The following is a 20,830-nucleotide window of genomic DNA, read 5'->3' as shown; positions in this document are numbered from 1 at the left end:
GGGAGAGAGAGGAGAGAGAGAGAGGGGAGCGATAGAGTGATCAGCAGGCATAATGAGAGGAGAGAGAGAGGGGGGAGAGAGAGGGAGAGAGAGGGGGAGAGAGAGGAGAGAGAGAGAGGGAGCGATAGAGTGATCAGCAGGCATAATGAGAGGAGAGAGAGAGAGGGGAGCGATAGAGCGATCAGCAGGCATAATGAGAGGAGAGAGAGGGGAGAGAGAGAGGAGAGAGAGAGAGGGGAGCGATAGAGTGATCAGCAGGCATAATGAGAGGAGAGAGAGGGGGGAGAGAGGGGGAGAGAGAGGAGAGAGTGAGAGGGGAGCGATAGAGTGATCAGCAGGCATAATGAGAGGAGAGAGAGGGGGGAGAGTACATGCAGGGAAAGAGGGGATTAAACCCATCAATAATAGAACACAGGATTTAGTGAGCTCAGGAGCCAAGTGTCCACCCTAAGGATGCGCCCTAAACCTCCCTCAGGCTTCTCCATAAACCCACCCATCCTTCTGTCTGTGTGGGCTCAGAGCTAGAGGTGGCCTCCTTTTGCTCCCTGTTCTGACTTCAAGAGGCCTTCTCAGTCTCCCAACCCTCCTTACTCTCTCACGACTGGTCTTGACCTCCTCCTCTCCTCCTCATCCCCTCTCTTCCTCTCCTCCCGTCTTCTGAAAATACTCTCCAATATAGTTATTTCTTTCTTGTCCATCTTCCTTCCCTCTGTTATCAGTTATGTGTTGTATGTGGAACCATAGTTTGGCTAGGAGGCGGGATCTAATGTGGAGGTGGGGTCTACTCTATCCATCCATCCATCTGTGGTCCCGTGTGGCTAAGTTGGAAGAGCATGGCACCTGCAAAGCCAGGGTTGTGGGTTAGATTCCCACGGGGGGCCAATATGAAAATGTATGCACTCACTACTAGATTAGAGTGTCTCCTAAATTATATATATATCTATATAGTGTTTTTGATCATGAAAGGGCCCTACTCTTATGTGAACACAGCCAGTCCATTAGACTCTCAAAGACAATGCTACACTGTAGTTTATGTTGTTCCACTTGCCCTGCAGGATTGAGCAGTAATGTACTGTTTGTTCCAACCCTGCAGTGTAGAGTAACTGTGCTGAATCACCCTTTGACAGAGAGAGACCCAGCTGGTTGTCACCTTATCTCATCACTCATAACCCCCTCTGGGATCTCTACAGCCACAGGGCGTGAGCTAGGAGGAGGAAGCCATGATGGCTTTCCTGTTATTGGCTGTCACTTAGCAACGTCAAACCCTCTGCGCCAATCAAAGCCTTTTGATTCGGAAAAAAGGGTAACATGATTAAATACAAAAATAAACAATCCCTCTTACACACACACACACACACACACACACAAAGTAGTAGTAAACAGAGTAAAGAAGATCAGATCGATAGGAGCTCTCTGGGATGTTTGCTGCCGTGCTGAGCAATTAGTGCTTTTTGAGGTCAGTTTTGGTTAGGTTCGATTATTAAAAAATAATGTTTTAAAATGTTGGTTTCAATATTTTTTTTGACACGTTAAATGCATTATGAAATAATGGCATTAAAATAATTTTAGATCTTTTTAATGGAAATTCCAAAGCCAAAAATAGTGGGCATTCAATTGCCAAAACAGAAAATATTCCATTGTCTCTGTCAGCTCCACATTGGGTAGACATCGATATAAAAATAATAAATCACTATGAAATAATAAAATATGTATATATTACTTAGTTTTTATTTGATTACTTTATTATTTGTCTCTTCTCAAAGTCATCATCTCTGCTCAGACAGTAGCAGCCAGCTAGACAACGTTCTCTGTGCTCCCCATACTGTACCGTCTGTAGTCATCATATTTATCTAGGCTGCCAAAGTATGCCGCACAGCTGTCTGACGAAATCATTTGACTAGTTCTTCAAAGTAAATATGGCATAGTTTCACGAACTGTCACTCTCTATCCCTCTCATTGTTGTGTTGTGTAGCCTACATTCCTCTCTCATGCGATCTGTGCGTAAAAGTGCATTCGTCAGCCTCAATGGATTATGGTTAGTGTAGTTAATTACCACGTTTCTGCGCTGAACTAGGATGTATATTTGCTTAATGAAAACTACAACTCCCTTAAGCCCAGCGTCAAACATCATTCTTGACTTAATTTCTCTCGTGAATGATTTTATTTCTCTCTAGAGTATTGCTGCGTTGGGCTCACACAAAAAAACAGAAATGGAATTCAAGTAATTGAACCGACATCGGACAATTAGTTGTTTAATAAGCGGGGAAAAAAACGACATCTGTGTTAATCACTCAGCACTAGACTTTCCCATCCTCTTCTTCTCTGCTCCAGCCTACAGCACCAATATCCCTGGTTGACAGGAGCAGGCAGGCAGGATTTCCTACTACTTACATCATAAGGCATTCATACAGGATTTATTAAGCTCTCTTATGTAACAGCATCCCCAGCCAGAACCACTGGCAGCATCAGAAAAGTCCAGCAACATGCAAGAAGCTTCAACGCTGATGACAGAGACATGTGGACAGAGAGAGAAGAGAGGGAAGGAGGCCAGAGATCGATGGAGAGTCTTCATATATTAGAGAGAGAAAGAAATAGAGAGATTGTTCATGTTCTCCCGGGGAAAGGTGACCTCGACTAATCTCATACACAACCAATAACGTCCTGTACAGGACGCTGCAGCGCACATGTGTTTGAGGAAGAAAGATAATAGATAGAGAGAGAGGGAGAGAGAGAGATGGGAAGAGAGAGAGAGAGATGGGAAGAGAGAGAGAGAGATGGGAAGAAAGAGAGAGAGATGGGAAGAAAGAGAGAGAGAGGGGAAGAAAGAGAGAGAGAGAGGAAGAGAGAGACGGGAAGAAAGAGAGAGAGATGGGAAGAAAGAGAGAGAGAGAGACGGGAAGAAAGAGAGAGAGATGGGAAGAGAGAGAGAGAGAGATGGGAAGAAAGAGAGAGAGAGATGGGAGGAAAGAGAGAGAGAGGGGAAGAGAGAGAGAGAGAGAGAGGGGAAGAAAGAGAGAGAGAGAGAGATGGGAAGAAAGAGAGAGAGAGAGATGGGAAGAAAGAGAGAGAGAGAGATGGGAAGAGAGAGCGAGAGAGATGGGAAGAGAGAGCGAGAGAGATGGGAAGAGAGAGAGAGAGATGGGAAGAGAGAGAGAGAGATGGGAAGAGAGAGAGAGATGGGAAGAGAGAGAGAGATGGGAAGAGAGAGAGAGATGGGAAGAGAGAGAGAGAGAGATGGGAAGAAAGAGAGAGAGATGGGAAGAGAGAGAGAGAGAGATGGGAAGAAAGAGAGAGAGATGGGAAGAGAGAGCAAGATGGGAAGAGAGAGAGAGAGGTGGGAAGAGAGGGAGAGATGGAAAGAGAGAGAGAGATGGGAAGAGAGGGAGAGATGGGAAGAGAGAGAGATGGGAAGAGAGACAAAGAGAGGGGGAGAGAGAGAGAGAGATATGGGAAGAGAGAGAGAGAGAGATGGGAAGAGAGAAAGAGAGAGATGGGAAGAGAAAAAGAGAGAGAGAGATGGGAAGAGAGACAAAGAGAGAGGGAGAGAGAGATGGAAAAGAGAAAGGGTGTTTTTCCTGTCACTCACAAGTATACATGTTGATGAACATGGAGTGGGAGTCTGACACGTGTGATGAACATGGAGTGGGAGTCTGACACGTGTGATGAACATGGAGTGGGAGTCTGACAAGTGTGTTATACGTGCTGCTGTACATACAGAGATGTACAAAAGTATGGTGGCACCTGCTCGTTGAACATCTCATTCCAAAATCATGAGCATTAATATGGAGTTGGTCCCCCCTTTGCTGCTATAACAGCCTCCACTCTTCTGGGAATGCTTTCCACTATATGTTGGAACATTGCTGCGGGGACTTGCTTCCATTCAGCCACAAGAGCATTAGTGAGATGGAGCACTGATGTTGGGCGATTAGGCCTGGCTTACAGTCGGCATTCCAATTCATCCCAATGGTGTTCGATGGGGTTTAGACCAGGGCTCTGTGCAGGCCAGTGAAGTTCTTCCACACTGATTTCAACAAACCATTTCTGTATGGACCTCGCTTTGTGCACGGGGGCATTGCATGCCGAAACAGGAAAGAGCCTTCCCCAAACGGTTGTCACAATGTTGGGGAAGCAGATAATCGTCTAGCATGTCATTGTATGTGTTAAGTCACTGGAACTAAGGGGCCTAGCATGAACCATGAAAAACGGCCCTAGATCATTATTCCTCCTCCACCAAACTTTACAGTTGGAACTATGCAGTCAGGCAGGTAGCGTTCTCCTGGCATCCGCCAAACCCAGACTCATCCATCGGACTGCCAGATGGTGAAGCGTGATTCATCACGCCAGAGAACGTGTTTCCACTGCTGTCAGAGTCGAATGGCGGTGAACTTTACACCACTCCAGCCGACGCTTGGCATTGCGCATGGGGATCTTAGGCTTGTGTGCGGCCGCTCGGCCATGGAAACCCATTTCATGAAGCTCCCGACAAACAGTTCTTGTGCTGACGTTGCTTCTAGAGGCAGTTTGGAACTCGATAGTGAGTGTTGCAACCGAAGACAGATGATTTTTATGCGCTACGCACTTCATCACTCGGCGGTCCCGTTCTGTGAACTTGTGTGGCCTACCACTTTGCGGCTGAGCCGTTGTTGCTCCTAGACGTTCCCACTTCACAATAACAGCACTTGCAGGTGCCCGGGGCAGAAATTTTACGAACTGACTTGTTGGAAAGGTGGCATCCTATGACGGTGCCACGTTGAAAGTCACTGAGCTCTTCAGTAAGGCCATTGTACAGCAGATCTTTGTCTAGGGAAATGTCATGGCTGTGTTCAATTTTTGTACACCTGTCAGCAACGGGTGTGGCTGAATTAGCTGAATAAACTAATTTGAAGGGGTGTCCACATACCTTTGTATATATAGTGTATATTAATGTGCTTGAAAAATGAAACAACGCAGGTTAATATTTCTCTCTTCTGTGTTTCAGTAGACTAGTGAAACTCTCTGTGGCTTCTGACTCACAATGTACAGTACACCCTACGGATTGGATAGAGAGACAGAGTGACTCATAGCAGCTCTATCACTGTCCCTGGGTACACACACACACACACACAGTATGGGCCTGAGGGCACACACCTAGTGTTGTGAATTCTGTAATGAATGTATTGTAATGTTTTAATAACAGAAAAAGTAGCAGTCACACCAGAAATCTAGCACAGCATCCTAGCTCTCTCTCTCGCTCAATCACTGTCTATACCCACACTCATCAGTCTAGTATTTACGAACCTGGTAGCTGGTTTCTGAATATCTGAGCAGTTGTGGTGGAACAGCTGCTATAGAATAAGTTACATACGTTTGCTTTAGGCCCAATAGTTGATCTGACAGTTTTTCTAAAGCATAATAGATCTATGTTTGTTTTCAGCGCTGCACTTCTCCTCCCTGGATGATGATAACTCACACGCTCTTATCAGGACGGCCGGCACAGCCAGCAGATAGTGGAGCATGTCCCCGCTCACAACACCAGCCCAGCACAGCTCCTAATGCCACAGATATTAACATCATCACACTGACAAAATGTATGAGTGGAGAGTACACTCCCAGTCACAACCAAAAGATCAAAACAACTTTAAGTAGGACTCCCAGCTAAGTAGGACTCCCAGCTAAGTAGGACTCCCAGCTAAGTTGGACTCCCAGCTAAGTAGGGCTCCCAGCTAAGTAGGGCTCCCAGCTAAGTTGGACTCCCAGCTAAGTTGGACTCCCAGCTAAGTAGGACTCCCAGCTAAGTAGGACTCCCAGCTAAGTAGGACTCCCAGCTAAGTAGGGCTCCCAGCTAAGTTGGACTCCCAGCTAAGTAGGGCTCCCAGCTAAGTTGGACTCCCAGCTAAGTAGGGCTCCCAGCTAAGTTGGACTCCCAGCTAAGTAGGGCTCCCAGCTAAGTAGGGCTCCCAGCTAAGTAGGGCTCCCAGCTAAGTAGGGCTCCCAGCTAAGTAGGACTCCCAGCTAAGTTGGACTCCCAGCTAAGTAGGGCTCCCAGCTAAGTTGGACTCCCAGCTAAGTTGGACTCCCAGCTAAGTAGGGCTCCCAGCTAAGTAGGGCTCCCAGCTAAGTAGGACTCCCAGCTAAGTAGGACTCCCAGCTAAGTAGGACTCCCAGCTAAGTAGGACTCCCAGCTACAACCCTAAAGACATGGTTCGGCTCTGACAGGACACAGCTCCAGTGCAGTAGTCTGCCTCTAACTGGTTTCAGGTATTCTTCTCCTGTATGTCCAAAGGGGACAGTGTGAGCTCTGAGGCCAAGTGGAGAGTAGCTTGCGGCACTCGGCAGGACAACACATTTCATTACGAAGAATCTCAAAAAAATCCTGCCTAGTCACTGCACTGCAGAGCAGCTTACAGCAGCAGAGCTCTGTACACCCATCCACGAAAATGCTACGAGAGGGGAGGGGGAGGAAAACGGGAGAGGGAGGGGGAGAGGAGTGAGGGAAGAGAGGTTTGGAGAGGGGGAGAAGAGGGGGTGGAGAAGAGGGGTGAGGGAAGATAGGGGAGGGAGAGGGAAGAGAGGGGAGGAGAGGTGGAGAGCGGGAGGAGGAGAAGCGAGGTGGAGAGGGGGAGAAGAGGGGGTGGAGAAGAGGGGTGAGGGAAGAGAGGGAAGGAGTGCGGGAGAGGGAAGAGAGGGGGAGGAGAAGCGAGGTGGAGAGGGTGAGAAGAGGGGGGTGGAGAAGAGAGGGCAAGGAGAGCGGGAGAGGGAAGAGAGGGGGAGGAGAAGCGAGGTGGAGAGGGGAGTTAAGGAGAGGGGAGAAGAGGGGAGCCATGTTGGGCTGACATCTGGATATAACAGGTCAGGAGCCAGCACCGGTCCCCTTCTGAGAAACAGCAAGAGCACCTCCACTAAAGTGACACAGATTATCGTAACAAATGTTGCACATGCAATATTTATGTGTTGCCATCTTTGTTAACATATTCAGGAACCTCTCCTCGCCCTGGAATTGTGGTTTAAGCAACCAGGCCTGATATATAACAATGTATACATATTAGGACTGGGAATTGCCCCCAGGGACCTCACAATACCATATTATCACCATACTTCGGTGCTGATACGATATGTATGGCAATTCTCACGATTCTTACGATCCTATATGTATTGCGATTCGATACTGCGATTTGCTGTACCAGACATTGCTCACCATATGTCTGGTACAGAGGCACAAAAGACATCCATTAGGAAACGAGTTTTGATCAGTATGGGAAATAAAAGTACAGATTTGTTTTGTTTTTAAGTAGATAGAGAACACGCTTTAGGAGGAAAAATACCAGCCTTTTGGTGCAGGTACATCTGACTAGCACAAAAAAATAACATTGCAATAATGTAAAATATAACATTGCAATAATGTAAAATATAACATTGCATAATGTAAAATATAACATTGCAATAATGTAAAATATAACATTGCAATAATGTCAAATATAATATTGCAATAATGTCAAATATAACATTGCAATAATGTAAAATATAACATTGCAATAATGTCAAATATAACATTGCAATAATGTAAAATATAACATTGCAATAATGTAAAATATAACATTGCAATAATGTCAAATATAACATTGCAATAATGTCAAATATAACATTGCAATAATGTAAAATATAACATTGCAATAATGTCAAATATAATATTGCAATAATGTCAAATATAATATCCCGATATGTAACTGCATGGATTTTTCCACCATCGCTACTACATATACAACTACTGTAAGTGCCTATGTTACAACCATGTTGCTTCTCTCTCCATACGTTGTGTTTTGAAACCACTGAAATAACTTTGGTACGAAGAGGGAAATTCCAACCATTGGACAGTGGAGATCCTAAACAGATGAGTCACAGCCAACATTTGTATTGCTAACCATGATTTGCTCTAATCTGTTGGGTCCAGAGTTAAGATGTGTTTGAATACCCATACTAATATACTGTATACTTAATGATTATATACTATTAGTTAATTTTAGTACACTGTAAACGAACAGTATCCTTTCAGTTGAGCGTACTAGCTCTTCGCCTGTCTACTGGAAGTCGATGCTCTTCCAGCAACGTCTTACTAGCTTACTAGCTTCTTAGCATAACAAATGACTAGCTAGACATTTTACGACTTCGTGTGTGTGTTCTTAAATACAAACTGGAGTACCAGAGGGTGCTCAGAGTGCGCTCTCGCCGTTTGGAGCGTTTGTTTCCACACTGGAACGCTCTGGCCGAGGATTAGGGTTGACCCGAGCGTTCTAACGTTGGCTAGCTTGCCAGCTACTTCCAGAAACAAATTAGAGAACACGTCACTGTGACCATTTTACTCGCCCTAGCAGAGCTGGTTAGGTAGTTTTCATGTTATCAGAGCGTTGGTGACTGTAACTGTGCTGCTTTCAACAATGTAATTATGCTCTTTTTGCTCCAGCCATATTCAACGGGTGTTCAGCGTTCGTAAATTCATCAGTTACTCTGCGCTCTGGTACGTTCGTAAATTCATCAGTTACTCTGCGCTCTGATACGTTCGTAAATTCATCAGTTACTCTGCGCTCTGGTACGTTCGTAAATTCATCAGTTACTCAGCGCTCTGGTACACTCAGATGAGAGTGCTCTGAAATCGGAGTAGATAACCAGAGCGAATTTACGAAAGCACCAGAATGTCCATTGAGAAGGCACAATTGACTATACCACTTCGCTAAGCTAAGAATGACAAGATTCATCATGTCAATAAACGTTTGGTAGTTAGTTAGATAGCATATAGTTAATATACTGGCAGGTTTGATGTATTAGTAGGCAACTAACGTTAGGTAGCTAGCTAACATACTGGTACATACTGCTGTAATGATGTGGTTCGTAAGGACAGCATAGCTAACACATTTTCAGCCAACATAACGTGTAAGGTAACTTATTTGACAAATTATTACATTGCCCAACATTTTCTTAACATTTGTCATAATTAGTTAAAGCAATGAATTTGTATCCTCTCTCTTTGGATATTTTCTTCAAATCTGAAAACTATGTGAAGCCACGCCCATTTTCTGAAGAATTGCATTATGGGCCCTAAAAGCACGGAAATAGTGTCCACTGCTTGTATACTTTGTATTTTCGCTGTTGTTGTACAGCATACGGTAACTTTTGGCATACTAACTATATCCATACTATGACCAATAAGCATCCTACATACTCAATTTACATCACAAATAGTACGGTTAGTAAGGTTAGTATGAGTATTTGAACACAGCTTTAGTTTTTCAATTTGAGCGCTCTCCAGAAAGATCCTGACATCCCGTTGCAGCATCCTGCCCCTAACTGACCAGAGACCCCTCTCGCTGAGCAGTCTATCTGTGATGTTATCAGGACCTCTAGAAACCCTGTTGAACCAGAGACTGTGCGAGTGTACTGTACATGTGCCCAATGGCCATTAGCGCTCCCTGTTAGCTCCATACTGCTGTTAGGAGTGTTATTTACAGGCTTGGCTTGGGGCATTGTCCACTGTGATTCACCTCCATTGCCAAGAAAGCAACAACAACAAAAATATGAAGTACATGTGGATTCGTAATCTCACTAAGCACAATATTTCTCTCTGAGCCATGATCAGTGTAGGGACATGGTGGAACAGGAAATACATGTTTTCTACATTCAATCTTTCGATTAGATTGCCTTCAGGATGAAGATGGCATCGTGTACAGGGACATCACATTATTAACAAAGAAGAAACCAAAAGTAGCTTGTTGCGAAAACATGCAAAACTGGGACAAATTGAAAAAGATGTCCCAAAGAGACAAGTTCACAGGAAATGAACCTGTCAAAATGAACTAAACTGGAGGACTATGTTGACTTTGTCAAGTTTAAAAAGGTCCGATGTTGAAAAAAAAAAAGAATACCCTGAATAAGCGGTAATATGGCGATCTCTGTTTCAGCACTATTGACAAATGCTTGGAATTCCAGAGTTCAGCATTTGTACTGTGGAGAGCGACCGGCTCACAGGAATAATTACATAAAAAGGTCTTTCCAGGAAGAAAGAAGCTTGGAAGAGGAAGGCTCCACTAACTAGAACGTTGGTAGCCCGTTTCAGCATATTGACTTATCCAACTAAACTTTAGGATTGTGAATAATAGAGAAAAGATAGATGCAGACATCCAGAGAGTAAGATACTGTGGGTTCAGTGGTTAGAGTGCTATAGGAGAGGGTCACTGGCTCAGATTACATTCCTGTTGCCCTTCAACAAGATGGTGTTATAGTTGGATATCACTGCATGCAAATCCCCCAATGAAACAAAGAACAAAGAATCAGTCAGATAATGCAAATTAAATCAACCCATCTATCCGTCAGTCATTCGGACTGCTTTCATTTAGCATGAAATGCAATTCCCTTGCCTGGAGTCACTGCAGTAATTGTCTTATATGTCTTATGTTATCTTATATAGTGAGCAGTGTCCGGGTGAAATCTTGGAGCACATTGAGACAATAAGGCCGGTGAAAAGACTACTGCTTAATGGACTAACAAAGCTGCTTGTGGGTCTAGGAGGAGAAGTCAATCACAATCAAATCAAAGCGAATACAACAGGTGCAGACCTTACCGTGAAATGCTGATTTACAAGCCCTTAAACAACAATGCAGTTCCAGAAATGGAGTTAACAAAATATTTACTAAATAAATTATAGTAAAAAATGTAATAAAAAGTAACAGAATAAAATGACATAGCAATAACAAGGCTATATACAGGGGGTACAGGTTAGTCAAGGTAATGTTGATGTAGGTAGGGGTAAAGTGGCATAGATGCATAGATAATAAACAGCAAGTATCAGCAGTTTTAAAACAAAACGGGGGTCAATGTAAATTGTCCGGGTGGCCATTTTATTAATTGTTCAGCAGTCTTATAGAAGCTGTTAAGGAGACTTTTGGTCCTAGACTTGGCGCTCCGGTACCGCTTGCCGTGCGGTAGCAGAGAGAACAGTCTATGACTTGGGTGACTGGAGTTTTTGACCATTTTTGTACATTTTTTTAACTAGGCAGTTAAGAACAAATTCTTATTTTCGATGGCGGCCTAGGAAAAAGTGGGTTAACTGCCTTGTTCAGGGGCAGAACGACAGATTTTTACCTTGTCAGCTCTGCGATTTGATTATTGGCCCAACACTCTAACCACTAGGCTACCTGATGCCTTCCTCTGACACCACCTAGTAAATAGGTCCTGGATGTCAGGAAGCTTGGCCCCAGTGATATATTGGGTCGTATGCAACCGGTCAAGATGCTCTCGATGGTGCAGTTGTAGAACCTTTTGAGGATCTGAGGACCCATGCCAAATCTTTTCAGTCTCCCGAGGGGAAAAAGGTGTTGTCATGCCCTCTTCACAACTGTCTTGGTGTGTTTGGACCATGATAGTTTGTTTGTGATGTGGACACCAAGGAGCTTGAAACTCTCAACCCGCTCCACTATAGCCCTGTCAATGTTAATGGGGGCCTGTTCGGCCCTCCTTTTCCTGTAGTCCACGATCAGCTCCTGTGTCTTGCTCACATTGAGGGAGAGGTTGTTGTCCTGGCAGTGTCTGATCTCCTCCCTATAGGCTGTCTCATTGTTGTCGGTGATCAGGCCAACACTGTTGTGTCGTCAGCAAACTTAATGATGGTGTTGGAGTCGTGCTTGGCCCCGCAGTCATGGGTGAACAGGGAGTAAGCACACATCCCTGAGGGGCCCCGGTGTTGAGGATCAGTGTGGTATATGTGTTATTTCCTACCCTTACCACTTGGGGGGCGGCCCGTCAGGAAGTCCAGGATTCAGTTGCAGAGGAAGGTGTTTAGTCTCAGGGTCCTTAGCTTAGTGATGAGCTTTGTGGGAACTATGGTGTTGAACAATGGAGTTTGTCCGGGTGGGAAAGGGCAGTGTGGATTGCGATTGTGATTGGGTCATCCGTGAATTTGTTGGGGCGGTATGCAAATTGGAGTGGGTCTAGGGTTTCCAGGATTATGGTGTGGATATGAGCCATGACCAACCTTTCAAAGCACTTCATGACTACTGTGAGTGATATGGGGCGGTAGTCATTTAAGCAGGTTACCTTAGTATTCTTGAGCACAGGGACTATGGTGGTCTGATTGAAACATGGGGGTATCACAGACTCAGTCAGGGAGAGGTTGAAAATGTTAGTGAAGACACTTGTTAGTTGGTGCGCGCATGCACTGAGTACATGCTCTGGTAATCCGTGTGGCCTTGTGAATGTTGACCTGTTTAAAGGTCTTGCTCACATCGATTACGGAGAGTGTGATCACACAGTCGTCCTTAACAACTTGTGCTCTCATGCATGCTTCAGTGTCGCTTGCCTCAAAGCGAGCATAAAAGGCATTTAGCTCATCTGGTATGCTCGTGTCACTGGGCAGCTCGCGGCTGGGTTTCCCTTTGTAGTACGTAATAGTTTGCAAGCCCTGCCACATCTGACGAGCATCAGAGCCTGTATAGTAGGAATCAATCTTAGCTCTGTATTGATGCTTTGCTTGTTTGATGGTTCATCTGAGGTCATAGTGGGATTTCTTAAAAGTGTCCGGTTTAGTGTCCCGCTACTTGAAAGCGGCAGCTCTAGCCTTTAGCTCGGTACGGCTGTTGCCTGTAATCCATGGCTTCTGGTTGGGATATGTACTTATGGTCACTGTGGGCATGACATCGTCAATGCACTTATTGATGAAGCCGGTGACTGAGGTGGTATACTCCTCAGTGCCACTGGATGAATCACTTATATAGCTGGTCTTAGTGCCAGCATTGGTTTGTGGTGGGAAATAGACGGCTATGAATAATATAGATGAGAACTCACTTGGTAGATAGTGTGGTCTACAGCTTATCATGAGGTACTGTACCTCAGGAGGAGTTGGAGAGAGAGATATGTACAATGGAGACTGACAGGAAACAGCATGCTATGACAGTGATGGCCAAGCTACCATGGAGACAGTCATTCCGCCACTTATCCAAAAGGTGAGCTGCCCAATGCCCAGTAACAGACTGGATCAAGGGTGTGTTTTTAATATCAGGATGTGTGTAGCTAGCGAATATGATACTGGCAGTGGATTGGTCATTCGTTCACTGGGATTGGACAGCAGAAAATTGCCTGACCGGCAGGCCTGGTCCAACCTCTAGCCCTTACACCTTCAGTGTTTGCAGATCTGAAGGGAAAGCATCACTGAGTCCATTGAAGGCTATAGGTGGTGGCACAATAACTGGACAGCTTCTACCCCCAAGTCATAAGACTGCTAAACAAGACTGCTAAATAGCTAATCAAATGGCTGCTACTGTTGCCTAGTCACTTTAACCCTACCTATATGTACATATCTAGCCCAATTATCCCGTACCCCTGCACATCGACTCGCTACTGGTACTTCCTGTATATAGCCATGTTATTTTCTACTTCCTGTATATAGCCATGTTATTTTCTACTTCCTGTATATAGCCATGTTATTTTTACTCGTCATTGTTATTCATTATTCACTGTGTATTTATTAATTGGGTCACTATTTAAATTTTTATATATATATTTTTATATTGTGTCTCTGCATTGTTGAAAAATGACCCTGTAAGTAAGCATTTGACTGTTTGTTTATGACACGTGACAAATAAAATGTGATTTGATGTGATCAGTCCGGTGACAGTCCTCTCCAATCTGCAAACACTAAAGAGGATGTTGTTAGACAGGAAAGGACCAGGCTATGGTTGTTTTGGAAACAAGCAGAGGTTGTTTTGGAACCAGGCAGAGGTTATATGTGGGGTGAATGCAGGGTGAATGCAGGTTGTATGTGGGGTGCATGCGGGGTGAATGCAGGTTGTATGTGGGGTGCATGCGGGGTGTATGTGTGGAGCATGTGTGGTGTATGTGTGGAGCATGCGGGGTGTATGTGTGGAGCATGTGTGGTGTATGTGTGGTGTATGTGTGGAGCATGTGTGGTGTATGTGTGGAGCATGTGTGGTGTATGTGTGGAGCATGTGTGGTGTATGTGTGGAGCATGTGTGGTGTATGTGTGGAGCATGTGTGGTGTATGTGTGGAGCATGCGGGGTGAATGCAGGTTGTATGTGTGGAGCATGCGGGGTGTATGTGTGGAGCATGTGTGGTGTATGTGTGGAGCATGTGTGGTGTATGTGTGGAGCATGTGTGGTGTATGTGTGGAGCATGTGTGGAGCATGTGTGGTGTATGTGTGGAGCATGTGTGGTGTATGTGTGGAGCATGCGGGGTGTATGTGTGGAGCATGCGTGGTGTATGTGTGGAGCATGCGGGGTGTATGTGGGGTGCATGCGGGGTGTATGTGGGGTGCATGCGGGGTGTATGTGGGGTGCATGCGGGGTGTATGTGTGGAGCATGCGGGGTGTATGTGGGGTGCATGCGGGGTGCATGCAGGGTGAATGCAGGGTGAATGCAGGTTGTATCTGTGGAGCATGCGGGGTGTATGTGGGCTGCATGCGGGGTGTATGCGGGGTGCATGCAGGGTGAATGCAGGTTGTATGTGGGGTGCATGCGGGGTGTATGCAGGGTGAATGCAGGTTGTATGTGGGGTGCATGCGGGGTGTATGTGGGGTGCATGTGCTCTCAACAACTGGGCCCTTTACCCCTAAGGTCATCAACATATGCACCAACAACCACAATGCAAAGCTGAGTCACTGCAGACTCCTGGGAAAACAACATATATTTCTAGAGGACATTTGGAGAGAGTGTGAGTAACCTGACCTACAATCTAGAATGTCCCCACCAACAACCACAATGCAAAGCTGAGTCACTGCAGACTCCTGGGAAAACAACATATATTTCTAGAGGACATTTGGAGAGAGTGTGAGTAACCTGACCTACAATCTAGAATGTCCCCACCAACAAACACAAAGTCCAGAGCCCTTTCACAAGCCAGATGTTTATATTTCCGTGAGATTTCCTATTTTACTGAAAATCGAAAACTACTGCAAGGTCAAATTGCATGCCAGGAGACCAGTCACGACTTTAGTAGGCTACTAAAATGGCAGGTGTTAGGCTTGAGATTACTGTGCTTTTTCCCAACGCTTACTGAACCTGCCATTTAAATGAACCATCTCTATCAAAAGCTTTCCAAATAGATCGCATCAATAATGTATAACGCCAATTCTCAAATGACCGACGCGTAATCTGCAAGGGTTGCGATCACCTGGCCGGAGAATAGCCTAGTACCGCTACTACCAACGTATAGCGCAGGATGACAAGGTAAACACACATCTGCGCTGCATCCTAGCAGCAGCAGGCTCGCTGCTGGACAGCGACACAAACAAACAACCAACCATCATAACATTAGGCCTATGCTATAAGTGCGTGCGTAACTCTGCTCTTTATAAACAATATTATTTTCGGCTTGGCAACATCTTGCAGCTCTCTCTGCATGTCTCCATTTCTCAAATACTCTATTCATACTTATTCACAGTCGTTGATGTGCCCTACACCGGAGCATCCTTAGTAAAATGACAGCAAAGCCAAATGGCATTAGGCTACAACGTCTTGAATCGAAAAAGAATGAGGTTTACCTGTTCCCCCTTCTGTATTTATTTTTACGGTTCCATCGTTATAGCCCGGGATGGTTTACCGCCTGCCTTCTTGATTACCCCGCGATTCCCGTCTCCGGTAAGGACTCGGTGTGCCTCTGCTCAGGCGCTGGAGGTGGATGACCGGAATGCCTGAGTTGCGTTTGAGAGCCGCACGGAAAGACAAGTGCATTGTTGAAAGCAGATGCGTAATGCTACGTTGGTTCTTAAAGGGAAACACCGATCCTCATATCAAACGTGCATCTTAATAACAGTCCTGGGCACAAACAAAGACTGAATCAGGAGTGAACTCATGTGTCTGCAGTTTATACAATTCTTCACATAATTTATGGTCTCAACAAACTATGCACTGAACAAACATTTAAATGCAACCTGTAAAGTGTTGGTGCCAAGCTGAAATAAAATACCACAAAAATGTTCCATAAGCACAAAAATATTATTTCTCTAAAATGTTGTGCGCACGTTTGTTTACATCCCTGTTTTTGAGCATTTATTCTTTGCCAAGATAATCCATCCACCTGACAGGTGTGTCATATCAAGAAGCTGATTAAAAAGCATGCCATTACACAGGTGCACCTTGTGCTGGGGACAATAAAAGGCCACTCTAAAATGTGAAGTTTTGTCACACAATACAATGCCACAGATGTCTCAAGTTGAGGGAGTGTGCAATTCGCATGCTGACTGCAGGAATGTCTGAGCTCGACCTGTTGAGGTAAAAAAAATACAAATAATAATAAGAATTGTTTGAGCCCCACTTGTTGCCTGTTTTGCATGTTATTTTGACATTAGTATGTGTCACATATCGTCATATCTACCGTAGTTTTGATTGGACTGATCATGTCAACATAATACATTCAAAATCTTAGCTAGCAAGCTAGCAGTCATCATCATGAATTAAGTTGACAATCTACTGGCAAAACCTTTTCAATCCTTGTCATATGAAGATTAATAATGAAGAGAAATGATAGATAAAACGTATTGGTGCTCATTGGCAATTGGACATGAACATTACACAACAAGTTGGAAATCGCAAATTTAACAATGAGTGGTTTGAAGGAATCAACTGCAAGAGTTGCAAAGCAATCACTAGCCTGCTATTCAATGGAGTGGGTGTGTGGTCTAAATCTGGGTTTAAGGGTCTCTTTTCCAAGATTAAAAGGATAAACATGCCATGGGGCAAGAAAAGGGTGAATACATTGGCCATGCTGTCATTCCACAATTTATTCTGCCGTGTTCAAAACAACTGGAAACTCGGAACTGGGAAATCTCAGACTTCAGTGAGTTTAAGATAACTGGGAACTCAGAAAAAAACTAGCTCCGACTAGGAAAATATGTTTTGAACTGTCATCCAACTCGGAATTCCAAGTCAGGAACTCAAATCAAATCAAATTGTATTAGTCACATGCGCCGAATACTTACTGCGAAATGCTTACTTACGAGCCCCCAACCAACAATGCATTTTCAAAAAATACGGACAAGAATAAGAGATAAAAGTAACAAGTAATTAAAGAACAGCAGTAAAACAGCAATAGCAAGACTATATACAGGGGTGTATCAGTAAAGAGTCAATGTGCAGGGGCAGCGGTTAGTTGAGGTAGTATGTACTGTAGGTAGAGTTATTGAAGTGACTATGCATAGATGACAACAACAGAGTAGCCACGGTGTAAAGAGGGGGTTGGGGGGCAATGCAATTGGTCTGGGTAGCCATTTGATTAGATGTTCATGAGTCTTCTGGCTTGGGGGTAGAAGCTGTTTTGAAGCATCTTGGACCTAGACTTGGCGCTCCGGTACCGCTTGCCGTGCGGTAGCAGAGAGAACAGTCTTTGACTAGGGTGGCTGGAGTCTTCGACAATTTTTAGTGCCTTCCTCTGATACCGCCTGATATAGAGGTCCTGGATGGCAGGAAGCTTGGCCCCAGTGATGTACTGGGCCGTTGGCACTACCCTCTGTAGTGCCTTGCGGTCGGAGGCCGAGCAGTTGCCATTGCGACTGTGCTTCCCGTTGTATTCTGTAATAGCAAGCCCTGCCACATCCGACGAGCATGAGCGCCGGTGTAGTACGATTTGATCTTAGTCCTGTATTGATGCTTTGCCTGTTTGATGGTTCGTCAGAGGGCATAGCGGGATTTCTTATAAGTTTCCGGGTTAGAGTCCCGCTCATTGAAAGCGGCAGCTCTAGCCTTTAGCTCAGTGCGGATGCTGCCTGTAACCCCAACCAGAAGCCATGGATATGTACGTACGGTCACTGTGGGGACGACACCATCGATGCACTTATTGATGAAGCCATTGACTGATGTGGTGTACTCTTCAACATATTTTAGTCTGTGCTAGCGAAACAGTCCCGTAACTTAGCATCTGCTTCATCTGACCACTTTTTTATTGATGTAGTCACTGGTGCTTCCTGCTTGTTAGCAGGAATCAGGAGGATAGAATTATGGTCAGATTTTCCAAGTGGGGGGCGAGGGAGAGCGTTGTATACATCTCTGTGTGTGGAGTAAAGGTGGTCTAGAGGTTTTTTTCCTGCTGGTTGCACATTTAACATGCTGATAGAAATTTGGTAAAACGGATTTAAGTTTGCATTAAAGTCCCCGGCTATTAGGAGCGCCGCCTCTGGTTGGGCATTTTCTTGATTGCTTATGACGGAATACAGCTCATTCAATGCTGTCTCAGTGCCAGCCTTTGACTCTGTGTGTATGTAAACAGCAACTAAAAATACAGATGAAAACTCTCTAGGTAGATGGTGTGGCCTACAGCTTATCATGAGATACTCTACCTCAGGCGAGCAATAGATCGAGACTTCCTTAGATACTGTGCACCAGCTGTTATTTACAAAAATACATTGTCCGCCACCCCTTGTCTTTCCAGACGCCGCTGTTCTATCCTGCCGGTATAGCGTGTAATCAGCCAGCTCTATGTTGATATTGTCGTTGTTCAGCCACGACTCCGTGAAGCATAAGATGTTACAGTTTTTAATGTCCAGTTGGTTGTTTAATCATCCGCTTAGCTCGTCGATTTTATTCTCCAAAGATTGCTAGCAGAATGGAGGGAAGTGGGGGTTTATTTGATCGCCTACAAATTCTCAGAAGGCAGCCTGCCATTTGGCCCCCTTTTCTCCGCCTCCTCTTCATGCAAATCGCGGGGATCTGGGCCTGTTCCAGAGAATGCAGTATATCCTTCGTGCCGGGCTCGTCAGAGTCGTGAAAGGGAAAAAATGATTTTGCTAGTCCGTGGTGAGCAGTCCTGATGCCTAGAAGTTATTTTCAGTAAAAAGAGACGGTAGCGGCAACATTATATACAAAATAAGCAAAAAACAAGTTACAACAACGCAAATAAACAGAAAAAAAACACAATAGTTTGGGGACACGTAAAACGTCTGCCTTCCTCTCCTGTGCCATCTTATCTCAGGCCTTTTTCTAGAGCTCCGACCTGAAGATCACTGACGTCATGATTCAACCTGTTTTTTTTTCAGAGTTCCCAGTTGTCTTGAAAGCACCATAAATCCAAAGACTACCAGACTTTGATGACAAAGTTTGATGAACAAATTTGACCACAAGAAGGACTTGTTCAACTGAGCACTTCCTGTTCAACTGAGCACAGCACAACAAGGTGAGTCAAAACATGTGTTGTATACTGCTACATAAATGATGTAATATGCCAGGGAGATATGTATGCTGTAGATAAGAAAGTAATACTAAGTGTATGTTGTGTAATAAGCTGTCAGTAGCCAATGTGCTTCATCCTAATAATTTGGTCCCATTCCCCCCCCATAACCTAGCCTACTGTTCTGACTTGGTGGTGCACATGTAGCCTGTAACCTGTTTTAGAGAAATGAAATCATTCAATATTGTAAGAGCTTTCAATGTCTGCTTATATGCCACTTTTATTTATTCTGAGTTGGTGTACAGGGAGAATACTGTAAGAACGGCCTTTGTTCTGAATTCTGTCGCAGTACATTTACAAAGTGCTGAACGTATAGTTATATTGACTACGTCCATCCTAGCTTGCTCGTTAATGTCTTAATTGAAATGACGGACTGCCTCTTATCCGCTTGTTGTTCCCTTATGCCATAGTTTGTACATCTCCATTGTCAGTACAAACCACATTTGTTTAACCTCTATGGCATCGGTGTCCCCTCGCCCCCCAGGGACGGTTGAGCTAACTTAGGCTAACGTGATTAGCATTTAGTAACAATACATTTTTCCAGGACATAGACATATCTGATATGTCCAATTTATAGTAGCTATTACAGTGAAATAATACCATGCTATTGTTAGAGGAGAGTGCACAGTTCTGAACTTGAAAATGTATTAAAAAACCCAATTAGGCACATTTGGGCCAACTTGAATCAGTCTAAGACATTGAACAAACAATGCTGCCATCTAGTGGCCAAAATCTAAATTGCTCCTAACCTGTAATAGTACATTATGGCCTTTCTCTTGCATTTCAAAGATGATGTCATTTTTTTTTACCAGATCTAATGTGTTATATTCTCCTACATTACTTTCACATTTCCACAAACTTCCTTTTAAATGTTTTCAAGAATATGCATTTCCTTGCTTCAGGTACTGAGCTACAGGCAGTTAGATTTGGGTATGTCATTTTAGGCGAAAATTGCGAAAAGGGGTCCGATCCTTAAGAAAGTCAGCCATATCATCTATGTTTTTTAAAAGGCAGTAAATGAGGCTGAATGAATTGTTTGGCTACCAGACAAGGCTCTGCTGATAGCCAGGTGGAGCTGTGGTAGATAGCCATGTGTAGTGGTGGTAAGGATTCACTCCATGGTGCTGAAAAGAAAACTCTGCTGATGGGACAGCTTTATGTAGGTCCTAACAGTTTGTGGGCACCTCATGTCACTGTTATAGTGCAATTCATGTGTTGTGTAGTGTAGTGGCTTTGCTGGCATGCATCTAAAACATTTTTTTTTTTTAAAGTTTGCCCCACTAAGATTTGCATGCTAATATCGCCACTGATGAGACCCGTTAGCTGTTAGCTACTTTTCATCACTAAACTCTGACAAAACTCAAGGAACATTATTTTCTGTGAAAGAATCTCTCTTGTCTTATATTTGAGGAGGTTGAAGCACTTCCGAAACCATATTATGTACTGTGTAGCAGAGCATGAGCAAATGGCTCCACTTCAAAAGGATTTCGTGATCAATTTAGTGATAGCCGAGCTCTACCGTACTCTAGTTATTGATGGAAAAAAACAGGCCCTACCCGGCCCTAACCCGATGCATAACGTCAGAGCCCGTCGTGGGGAACATGTCAGGAAACAGATCTCTGGCTGGAAGAAG

General features: G+C 44.4%; 1 protein-coding gene across 1 annotated transcript in view; it reads right to left on the bottom strand.

The window, feature by feature from the left end:
- The window catches only part of LOC115116438 (syntaphilin-like), a 38,000-nt gene extending 22,347 nt beyond the window's left edge, over positions 1-15,653 (bottom strand). Inside the window, exon 1 of the mRNA XM_065005203.1 lies at positions 15,521-15,653. The gene's annotated coding sequence lies outside the window, so the exon portion shown is untranslated. The remainder of the gene's footprint in view (positions 1-15,520) is intronic.
- Between the last annotated feature and the right edge of the window lie 5,177 nt (positions 15,654-20,830).

Source organism: Oncorhynchus nerka, linkage group LG20 (assembly GCF_034236695.1).
Source record: "Oncorhynchus nerka isolate Pitt River linkage group LG20, Oner_Uvic_2.0, whole genome shotgun sequence".
Taxonomy (NCBI): Eukaryota; Metazoa; Chordata; class Actinopteri; order Salmoniformes; family Salmonidae; genus Oncorhynchus; species Oncorhynchus nerka.
Note: the sequence above shows the minus strand (reverse complement) of the source record. Positions and strands in the feature narration are given on the sequence as shown.